Source organism: Talpa occidentalis, unplaced genomic scaffold (assembly GCF_014898055.3).
Source record: "Talpa occidentalis isolate TD23 unplaced genomic scaffold, MPIMG_talOcc4v2.1 talOcc4.4, whole genome shotgun sequence".
In the NCBI taxonomy this organism is placed as follows: domain Eukaryota; kingdom Metazoa; phylum Chordata; class Mammalia; order Eulipotyphla; family Talpidae; genus Talpa; species Talpa occidentalis.
In genome coordinates this window covers 125,608,795-125,621,180 of record NW_023604295.1, presented here as the reverse complement: position 1 = coordinate 125,621,180, position 12,386 = coordinate 125,608,795, and the positions used below count along the sequence as shown (strand labels likewise).

Below are 12,386 nucleotides of genomic sequence, written 5' to 3'. Positions count from 1 at the left end.
CCTTACATAATACCATTGTTCCCTGGCAGACTCTTTCTAAAAGCGGCTCTTACACCAGGGCTGTGGCTTGCTGTGCCCATCACCATTTGCTGTTACTTTGTCTTCTCTTGATTTAGGAGTGAGCAGTCCCCAGCAACTTTCCTGGGGACTTTTTTCCTCACTTGAACCCCCATTCTGAAGCATGTTTCTCTGTTGTAGCAGTTGTGTGTTAGTGAAGGAGAACATATCCTTTCTTTGTTTCAACATAGAAATAACAAACATTGCCCTAACCCACTTAGTAGAAATAAAGTGTTTGAGTAATCATATAAAATGGCTCGCTCAGGAATTTGAAATGTTCTTAAAGAAAAAGGGTGTTTCTTACAAAAATTTTCTGTTAATGGATTAATTTGCTAGAACATGAAGATTCCTAGAATCATATAATCATAGGATTAAAATTGAAATGAATGTCCCAGAAATGAAAAGTATTATGTTTTAAAATTATTTCACCTTACAAAAAAATGAAAGAAAAGGAAATGTTGATGAGAGGTTACTGAATTGTTAAATAGATTAAAAATGAAAACTGTTTTAAAGGGTTTCATTTAATATTTATTACTATACAGGAAGTTTTGAAAGACTATTACTTGTTTTTTATAATTTACTAGTTCTTTTTTTTTAAACATTTATTTTAACATTTATTTTTAACATTTAAACATTTATTTTATTCTTATTTTTTAAACATTATTTTTTAAACATTTATTTATTTATGCATTCAAGAACTGGGGTACAGGCCAAAGGTGTGGGGGTGGTGAGAGGATTCACCAGAGACAGAGTGGGAAACAGAACAGGCAGACAGACCGAAGTATACTGCTGAGGAGAGTAGTGGGCAAGTCAGGAGAGGTCTGCTGTGCCATGTGGGTAGCTCCCTGGCCAGCCAGGGATCATATTCATACTGCAGAGTCTGCGGATAGCTTCACAGTGCTGTGTTTAACCCCTTGTGCCACCAGGAGGCCCCAATTAACTAGTTCTATTAAACAAATTTTTGAGAACCTACTACGGTGAAAAAACTGGGATGGGATGAGAACAAAGCAAGTATATTTCCCCCTTTTAGAATATATTTTGACTCTAAGACTCATTGTTTCTCTATTTGAATAGGTCTCATTGATATTTGTATTTTAGTTAATGCATACATTAGAAAAACAAAAAAACTAATGTTTTGTAGGTCTTTAGTCATTTTTAGTTGATTCCATCATTCTACTGTCTAAAGGCAGAATCAGAAGTTGTCATACCACTTAAAACCATGAAATGCCCCAAATCTCATTAGGAATAAACGAAAGCATAGGCATGTTCTTGAAAGAATCCTACTCACCACTAGATTATTTCTCTGCCTGCTTTACTTTAAATGAATATGTTGTGCTCCTAGGGAATCTGACATTGATTCGTATGACTCCCTATAAAGAATTTTAGAGAAATGCATCATTTATTTGACTGGAAAATCAGGAAAACTTTAAGGACACTGTATCTGACAGATTATTTTTATTGAAGCATGGTATTACTTACATTATTTCCCTGTGCAAAATTATTAAATAATTCCCCATTCTAAGGCCTTAAAATTTCACTATAGGCTCAGTTTCAATTGGATTCTTTCATCTCCCTCTGTACTCTAAGAAATAAGCTGGGCTGTGCTGTCCAGTGTTTCTGGGCACTTGGATTGTGACTGGTGTAATGGATGACTGAATTTTTCATTTTATTTGATTTTAGTGATTCAGGGTTAAATCTTAAAAATGGGGCCTCCCTGGTGGTGCAAGGGGCTAAGACGCAACCTATGAAGTTATCCACTGCAGTGGCCTCTGCAGTATGAGTTTGATCCCTGGCCAGGGAGCAACCCACATAGCACAGCAGACCTCTCCTGACTCGCCCGCTGCTCTCCTCAGCAGTGTATTTCAGTCAATCTGCCTGTTCTGCTCCCCACTCTGTCTCTGGTGAATCCTCTCACCCCCCCACAACTCTGGTCTGTACCCCAATTCTTGTATGTATAAATAAAATACATGTTTAAAAATTTTTTTAAATGAAGCAAGATATAATTTTCTATATTGATTATTTAGTAAATGGTAATATTTTGATAAATTAAAGTATAAAATACATCATTAAAATTCATTTTACTTGTTTCTTTATGTAGCAATCAGAAAATTTTAATTTATGTATGTAGCTTTCTTATATTTCTATTGGGCAGAGCTGGTCTAGGGGTAATGGAAAGGCTTGCTTTTCTTAATATTCTGTACTTTGAATAAAGCATGCCTCCTCCCCCAGACTTTCTTTTCTGATATAAAGGACTCTGCAGTTACAAATTGCAGAAATCTAAGAATAATTGGCTCAATAAATGAAAACAAGAGAGACAAGGGTTCAGGAATCATTGGAATTAGAGTTTGATAATGTCATCAGAATTCAACCTTATAGTTAAACAAACTCAGCAAAAGCAGAATTTAAAATTTCCATGGGTAAATCTCATTGACTGGTTTGAATCAGATGACTATCTTTAAACCAATCACAGTAGCATAGGGAAGGGATCAAACTGATTTGTTAAACACTGGTGACATGTTGACACCAAATTCAGAGGATAAAGATAATCAATATCACTCCCCTTACATGGGCTAGTTCCTTAGAGAAAAGTAATGAAAATTGTTACCAGAAGAAAGTGAATCAGTAATGAGTGAAAGAAAGAACAGAGTAGGAAAAGACTTAATTGCCTACATTATAAATATATATATTTTTGTCTCTTCATGGCTCTTATTTCAAAATATTGTTCCTTACAATATCCTTTATCACCTTTTGAGCCTCTTCTCTGACTTATTCTGTTATGTTGCCTCACTACTCCTTTTCCCATCCCTCCCAGTTAAGTCTCCCAAAAAGCTACCACCTGCAGCTCCTTGAATATGACACTAATTGCCTGATTTCCAGGCCCTTCCCAATTTGCAAACACCCTTTCTATATAAAGCCCCACTCTTTTTTCAACTCTTGGTTCAATGATCACTTCCTCTTAAGTTGCGACTGTTGATTTCTCTAGACTAAGATATCCTTTACAACTTTTCACCTTGTATTTCCTCTGAAACTGCACATCCTTTGTTACTTTAGAAGTAGCAGTTAAATTTGCATGACGGGACTAATACAGACATCTTGAGAGTAAGGTTTACCTAACATGGTGCATTTGAAAGAATCTGTTTCAGGTAATTTAATGAAGGGATTATTGAGAGATGATAAAATAAGCTGTAGTTAACATGGCATGGTAAAGAATTCAAAGGTGAGCAATGGTAGAAATTTGTTACCATCCCTACACCTGAAAGGTAAGGAAGAGCCATGGGAGCTATAAGCTAGGGAGGAGGAGCAACTACAGGGGACATACAGCTACAGTTAGAGGTATGCAGTCATTTCCCAAACCACGTACTGAAGGGATGAACCACAGACAAATGGAGCCTGGTGATGTAGTACGTAGACTTCATTTTCAGGTACGACAGCAAGCAGTGAGACAGAGAATAACCTGCAGTATCCAGTTACTATTTTAGTATTCCATTCCCTAGTAAAATCCATTCCCTAGTAAAATTAGCAGTTAATAAATATTGAATGGACAAATTAGTGACTCTCCATAAATCTCCTATATTCCTAGTTCCTTTCATCTATTTTTCTTAACAAACACAATGAATGTTAATGTAGAACTAAATGTGATTTAATTTGTTGAACTTTTGCAATGTTTTCAAATACATTAATTCCCAAATTAGAAGAATTCTTTACCCAAATGTGTTCTCAAATTAACTTGGAAATTATCAGCACCATATTTATCAAGAAACTTACTCTGCTTGGCCCTTTACCTGTGATATTCGCTTGGCATTCTCATCCCCTCTTACAGATAAGCAACTGGGAGACTAAGGTATTTCACAGTGATCAGACAATGCTTTCCCTTTCAGTCCTCTAACTGCACAAAAAAAAAAGACCCAGAAAAATTATGTGAATGCTTAAATATTAAAGCCATTCTCTTAATAAGTTAAAAATAAAATCAGTGAACCACAAATACTTCCTTACAGCTGAACTATGCAGATAGCAATTGAAATGTCACTATTTAAGAAATTTTAAAGTGGCCATGTAAATATGTTTTGGGAAAGAAATGGTGGCTAGTTATGAATACATATATTTTTTAATGGAAATTTGTTTTCAGGGACATATACTTAATTTTAAATAAGTGTATAATAGCAAAAAAAATGAAAGAAACAGGGACTGAGAATCATAATGATAAATGAGATGAAAATAATAAAAATATGGAAGTTGTGCAATCTTTTTTTCACTCTTTATAATTTTTGAAATTATAATTCTTGAATCTCTGAAAGTTCTAAATGCAAAATATGCCAATTACTATGTTATTACCTTTATCAAAATGTCCTTTCTTAAGAAAATAGTTCTTAATTTTTATTCAAAAGAAGTTATTTTGTTATATCAGATATATATTCCTAAACTACTTTAATGATAAATGTGATATAAATTAATGCATATTCATTTGGTGATTCTGCCAGATAATCAGAAGGGTGAAGTCAGGAACTTGAGCTGAAGAGTACTTCTAGGAAGGAGACAAAAGTGATCAAGGATGGCAGTGCTGCAAAAAGACCAAATCAGAGAATCTGGAGTGTCTTGGATTTGGTAGCACAATAATCTGGTGACTTTGGCAAGACTGTCTTGATGGATTGGAGAGGCAGGAACCGAAATGCAGCAGGAACCGAAATGCAGCAGAATGAAACATATGGAAAATAGGGGAAATAAACATTGTGACAGGGCCTCAAAAGTTTAAACATAGAACTACCACCTGATCCAGCCATTTTACTTCTGGGTGTATAAACCCAAAGAATTGAAAACAGAGACTCAAACAGATAGCTGTACACACATTCTTACAGAATCACTATACACAGTAACCAAAAGATTAAGGCAATCCAAGTGTCCAGCTAATGGATAAAATACGGTAGAGACACATAACACAATATTATTCAGCCTTAAAAAGCAAGAAAATTCTAACATGCCAAAACTTGCAGGGATCTAAGTGATATAAACCAGCTACAGAGGCCAATAGTCTATGATTCCAATTATATGTGGAATCTGGAGTAGTCAAATTCATAGTGACTAAAAGTAGAATGGTGGTTGCCAGGACTGGGAGGGGAGGTGTAAATTTTTGTGCAATGGATAGAGTTTCAGTTTGGGAGGATGAAAAAAATCTGAAAGTGGGTGGTGGTGAGGACTGTACAATAATATGCATCTACTGTACATAATACCTCTGGACTATACATTTATAAAGATAAAATGGTCGATTTAATTTTCTGTGTATTCTAACCCACATACAATATGGACTAGAAAGAAGTCAATGTTGACATCTTTCACAGAAAGGAAAGTAAATAGGGCAGCTCAATCTGAGGAGAAAGTTTTAAGTCAAAGGAACTTATTTACTAGCCTGGAAGGGTTCATGAGAGAAACAAAGATACACACCTGCCACCCACATTTCAGACCGATGACACTGTGGGTTTTAGGTTTGTTGGCTTTGTGTGTTGGTTTGGTTTTGTCCGGACAGCGTTGTTAGTTATCATTTTTTTTTACTTACTACAAATTCACATTGAGTAGGAATTTAGGTGAAATAGGGATGATTCCATTTATAATCATCTCCTAATTACTCTTCATTGCTTATTTGAAAATATGGTTAAGTAAAAAGCAGAGTATGATATCCTGAAAACATGGCAGTTTTAAAGTCCAGAAGGCAGCTCTTGCAATGTGTGGAGGTTTGCTTAATGACTAACTTACTCTTGCAATACACCCCCTTCCTTTTTGCCAAAAAGCAAGGAAGGGTGGGAGGAGTATAAATGTGCGTATCTCCTTTTTTTCTTTGAAGCTGGTTTTACTTTAATCAACATTTTTTATGTCCTTTTTCAACCATTATCCCTCCTGTCCCATAAATATTTCTATATACTGCCCCAAACTTTTAGAAATGTAAACAGTTAAATGTTCACATTATAGGGTCTGCACCTGCTTGCTTTTTATTCTTGTGGCTGCAGTGAGACCAGAGCTCGTGGATAAGCACCACTTTCAGTTTTGCAATTCTTTATCTCCATGTAACAGACAAGTATTCATGAGAAAGGAAGTTTAAAACTTGCAGGTAAAAAAAAAAAAAAGAAAGCCACTACCCAGATTCCAGGAAAATGCCCGTTTACTGAAGTTGGTTTTCTTTTTTCTTTCTTTCTTTTTTTTTTACAAGATGTGTGTAACCTGATTAGCATTTAGGCCATACTCCAAAGACTTTAAATTAATTAGCTTTATAAAAGCAAACCTATTCCTCATATGTCAGCCTCATAGTGTTCTTCCAACTACAGCGGTATTTTCTGTTTTTCTATAATTATCATTGAGCCACACAGGAGCCGTTTCTTTATGTAAATGAGCATTGCTTAATCAAGTATAGACTTGGATAACTCAACTTTTCCAAAATTTGCTTACACTTATAAATAGGTGCATACATTAACGATATATGTGTACACACAGAGATTATAGTCATTACCATGATTCCAAGTGTAAACTGTGAATAATTTTCCACTCTCCTTAGACTGTATAAAGCACCCTGACTAGAATTTCACAACTTCCTTTTTTGCAAGCTGGCCTTCAGTATAGGGGGAAAAATTTGACTATTGAGCCCAAAAGAGAACAGAGCTTCTTGGGGTGCTGTAGTTGAACTCAACTGTTTAAACAGCTTAACAAGCAACTGCAAATAAGAAAGAGGTAAGAAGAAAGTGTTACTTGCTATTTTTCATTTTATTATTTGAATGGCTATTTATAGCACAATTTACAAAGTAGATTAGATAAACCTAAACCTTTCTCAAATAAGAAGTTAATATTTTAAATGAAAATATTTAGTAAATTTAGAGAGCTTCAGCTTCACATATAAGCTTTTAAAAGTTAGAAAATTTAAAAGTTATTAATGATCTCTAAATTATTTAACTGTGAAGTAAAACTGTATCTTTTTTTCATAGTTTTGCACACAATTTAGTGCTGGAAAAAAACCCAGACATATTTTTTTTCTTACCCTAAATTTGGTATATTCTTGGTATTTGTAAATTCTCCTACAAATAGCCTTTTGTTAATTTTGCAAATTATGAGTTGCACTTTTTTTATGAGTTGGACATTTTCCAAAAAATAGTCTTCCATTTTTTCCACCCACTATGAAGATATGTGGTATTATTTAAAATGTGATATTTTAGTATCATTATTCATGTCATCATAATATTCAAATACTTCAAAAATAATTTTTAATATAGATAGTAGGATTTAAAAATCTAAATACATAAATCTAATTTTAGGAATTCATTGTTTTCTTAATAAGGTTAATTTGCAGTTACAGTGCTTATAAGGTGAGCAAAACTATAACTAAATAGACCATTTGGATTCATAATTGGAGATCAAGCAAAGCTGAAAGTATTCTTATTGGGAAATTTTAAAAGTAATCAAAATACTGCAGTTTTTTTTCTTATTTGTGCCACTCTAAAATAGTGTTTTTGCATGTTAATTTTTAATACAATTGTATGCATTATATGGCCATGTTTAAATTTTCCTCTTAAAAGCTGGGTTTCATTATACGTTGGTAAAAACATTATTTAGAGAAGTTCACATAGACATTTGCTATGCAAGATTAAAGTAAGAAACTATCCCAAGTAATATATTTAAATGTTTTCTTAATTTGGTTTGCTTTTTTAACTAGAATACTCTTATGACTTCCAAAAAAGAAAGTCTATATTGTTTCATCAACTCATGGATTTAATTTTTATCAATTTTGGTAAACTATGCTGTCATACTGGTTTTCCTACATTACTTGGAAAATTGATATTTAAAATTGTTTTCAAGCAATAGGCTGTAACAAAACTTGCTACATTTTGGTAAGGAGAAGGAAAACAAATTGTTAATGTTATAAATTCAGGAAAGGAATCACTGACTCAAGTTTGGCATCCTTACCTAGCTAAAATATTTGAGGTTGATAGTTATGATAAAGCTATTAAAATTATGCATCTTCATGTTTATGTATTACACTCTAATGAAATACACAACTACTCCTATCAGAACTTGATTATGTTATTTGCAACAATACCACTTTTCATTGCTCCTCTCTTTATAAATAATAGAAGTATTTTTAAACATCCAAAATTTTAAGTGTGAAATATTTTGATATCATGAGATAATAAGTGTGTAGATGTACTATATGAAACTGAACAACTGATAACAACCAAGAGAAAACATAGTCCCAGGATATTATAATATAAATTGATCACTGCTATAATTCAGAATGCCAATTAAAGTTACCACAGTAGAGAAAATGCTTTCCTTCTTTCAAGGCAGATGTGTTGTGTGGTTGGTGTTGTTATTGTTGTTACTGAGAATGAGCAACAAAATTCTATATTATGGAAAATAAGTTTGAGGTTTGTTTTATCTTTGAGAGCGTTATATTTATAGAAAAAATAAATTAGTGCCAGTCTGGCTGAGTTTCCATTCATACAGATTGCTGAAGGGGACATTCTAGTCATTAAAAGAGCATTGTATGGAGACTAGAACCAAGGTGAAAATGCATACATTGTGCAAAAATGAAAAATGATGTAAAAAGTATATAAAATTTAAAAAATGAAAAGGTGAAGAATTTACAGAAAAAAAAAAGCAGATGTGTTGGTGTTTTTTACTTCATCTACTTTCATCAGTAAAGCAATAAGAGCCTGTCCTCAAATCCAAACTTTTAAAGTGAAATTAGATATAATATTCTAAAAACATATATGTTTGATTTTTTAAATGTACACATATGTTATAATGTCTTTAAATTGGACTGAAGTTGCCTTCATGTAACTGACACATACATTTGCATTGTGTAACAGAACGTGAAACTGGATGACTGTGGTAGAACCTGTGAAATTTCCCTGTCTGAATAAGATATGGTTGATTGTGTGCCCTGTGGAGGATCTTGATGAGAATCTGTCAGGCTACTGATATCCAGGGTCCCTCTGTCTAATCCCACAATGGGTGTGTCCTCCTTCAGAGCAGGAGTTTCTCAAAACTGCCCACCTATAGAAGAGAAGAACCTGCTTACAGGGGCCTCTATCTCACCTCAACATCATTATCTTTCAAATACTAGTTTCCAACAGAGCTATCTTTTATTTTTATTTTTATACTTTTATTGAGTTTTTAAAAGATTTATTTATTTATGCATACAGGAGCTGGGGTACAGGCCAGAGGTGTGGGGGGTGAGAGGATCTACCAAAGACAGAGTGGGGAGCAAAACAGGCAGACTGACTGAAATACACTGCTGAGGGGAGCAGCGGGCGAGACAGGAGAGGCCTGCTATGCCATGTGGGTTGTTCCCTGGCTGGCTGGGTATCGAACTCGTGCTGTGGAGGCTGCGGATTGCTTCATAGTGCGTTGCTTAACCCCTTGCGCCACCAGGGAGGCCCTATTTTTATACTTTTTTATCTATTTTAAAATGGACATTCTTTTTATTGAGGTCACATAGGCTTACAACACCGTATATGATATAAAGATATAAGGTCATACCTCTCCAGGTCTTGTTCCCACCACCAAGGCACAGCATTCCTTTTTATGATCTAAAGGGCTGGATCTCCAAATAACTTTTGAAACATTAACCATGTGTTTTCTGTCTTGTTTTTCTTCTTTCAACCATTTTCCCATTTACAAAAGCAAAGACAAGAAAGTTTATTGCTGGAAAGATTATGGCTTGGGTGCAGACTAAGAGCAACGGATTGTTTGGAATTCAAAACAAAAATTCTCTAAGTCTAGATTATGTGGCTCTTCCATCCTTTTAAAAGCAAGTTTGTGTCTACCTGTATCCATTGCTCTTTATTTTTAATGGATGTGACTTTCAAATAATGCCACATGTAGCATTTTCATATATACTAAATTAATCAAAATGTGTAAAATAAATGGGAAAAATACTGTGTTCACAAAAATATGCACTGGGACAACAGTAAATGTGCTCTATAAGATATAATACATACTTCATATCCACACAAGAAATAATTTCTGCAAACATAAAGCTTAAGTTACTCTGTATTCCAAATATAAAGATATATTACAGTGTAATTTACATATCTGTCTTGTAAAAACTAAAAATTCTATTTGCTAATTTTTAATGTTTAGAATTAAAATTATGTGTTGTTTAAGAATTATTGCTATATTTCAAACAATCCTGACATCATTGATATTTTCTGATATTTTACATGAACTAAACTAGGCACTTAAATTTGATATTTTCCAAATTCCTTCCTGTTTTCCTATTTAATTGTTCTATCCATGTAGAGAATGTAGGTTTTAATTTTTCAGTATTATCATAGGAAATAGTAAATTTTGCATTTTAAAATCCAAAATTAAAGAAAATAACATTGAAATAATTAATTAATATTGGAACAATGAAAAGTAGAGCAGAAATAAAGTTAACCTACTGATGTTGCTCCACACACTAGCATAAAATGTCCCCCTTAGTTATTATTCTTCTTTGTGGATGTCTCACTTTAAGCTTTTATTATTTTTTTTTCATACATGTAATGGTTATCACATTCTTAAAATTCTCACTTTGGAAATGATGAAAACAGTAACATGACCTTGAAAAACATCACCAGTTTGTTCTAATTTTGAAAAGAATAAAATTAGAATTTTTCTCTTAGTGTAACTTAGTTCAATTTATTTACCTTTTCATAAGAAAAAATTAAGTAGTTATTTTTATTCTTTTTTGCTGAACAGATCTGAATATAGGAGAGATAAAAACATTCTCTATGCAATTAGGCTGCTTTCTGAATAAAATAAAATCATGTATCTGATGACAATGGATTTTTTTGAAATGCTCACTGGAAACATTTGTTATATTTCACTTACTTACTTTTTTCTATTTAGCAATAATTTCAAGCTTAGAAAAGGTGAAAATTAAAATAGTATAATGAACTCCCATATACCCTTACCCAGATTTATTTAATTCTAACACATTTTATTCCATTTGCTCTATACTTTGTTCTAATTTTTTCTCTATTATCTTTTCTCTATCACCATAATTTTTTTCTGAACTCCTTGAGGGTAAGTTACAAAGAATATGACCCTTTATTTCAGTGCATAATTGCTAAAAATATCTCTCAGGTTACATACAATTATCTACAATTTATTTACTACCTAAATTTACATTGAGACAAAGTTTTTATCTAATATTTGTCTATATTCCAATTTTGCTATTTATATAATAGCACCCATTATAGTATTTGCCTCTCAAGCAAAGATTCTAATTTAGAGACAAATATTACATTTAGATGTAATGTCTTTTTATCTCCCTTAATTTGGGACATTTCCACATCATTTCATTGACTTTTTTGAAGTTGAAAATTTTGAAGAATACAATCTATCAACTGTTTTTATTTCTTCTTGACAAAGCATTCCTTAATTTGTCTTCATTGGACATTTCCTGGTGGTTAGATTGTGATTATGCATTTTCTGTTAGAATATTCCATTTGTGATGTTGTTTTCTCTTGTGCTCTCCTATCCAGAAACATAGGATGCTCATGTGGCCAACATTGGTGAGGTTAATCTTGGTTTCATCAAGGTGCCTAAATTTTCCTCACAAAAACTTGCACCTTGGACTAGGTATTAACTGATGTTTTCACCTGATATAATCTTCACTATAGTGGTTACAAAATGATGATTTTCCAACTCCAGCTCTCCCTGCCCATTTGGGTCAGTCTTTTCTTTCTACCATAAGCAAGAGAACTCCCTTCTTTCACATTTATTTGGTTATGAATTCATTTAACTGTTACTGGTATGAACTATGAATAGCTGGCTTTTCAAAGGCTTACATTTCACTAATACCTTTATTGTTTTGGTGCTCTAATTGTCCTCATTTGACCAATGGCGTCCCTCCCTCTCTCTTATATATCTTCATGGAGCCTCCCCCACTCTCCAGGCACTGAGCACTTTCTTACTATCTGGCATAAAGGTGTTGTAAGTTGATTGATCTGGCATTTACTTTGTCCCACCCCTGGAATGATTAATTTCTCCCTTCTTTTAGTAGCCAATGATACCAGAGGCCAAGATCTAGAGGTTAGGTGTGTTCACTGTCATCGGAGTGTTTTGCTATTTGACACTTTCAGCAGAAATTTATTTATACATGTACACACACAGACACATGCACACAGATATACTCACGTACATGCATAGCATACATGCATGAAAATACAAACACATGCACACATAGGCACATGTATTTTGGATATCAGGCATTTACTCTGTTATTTCCAATTCCAGTCCATCCCCCACATGGTTCTATCTTGTCCTCCCCTATTTCATCTTTGTATGCTGCTTCCACCATGTGA

The 12,386-nt window shown here is 33.5% G+C and overlaps 1 protein-coding gene across 1 annotated transcript in view; it reads left to right on the top strand.

Annotated features, from left to right (window-relative positions):
* The first annotated feature begins 6,703 nt into the window (after positions 1 to 6,703).
* The window catches only part of MBNL1 (muscleblind like splicing regulator 1), a 186,701-nt gene continuing 181,018 nt past the window's right edge, over positions 6,704 to 12,386 (top strand). The window contains exon 1 of the mRNA XM_054701006.1: positions 6,704 to 6,768. The gene's annotated coding sequence lies outside the window, so the exon portion shown is untranslated. The remainder of the gene's footprint in view (positions 6,769 to 12,386) is intronic.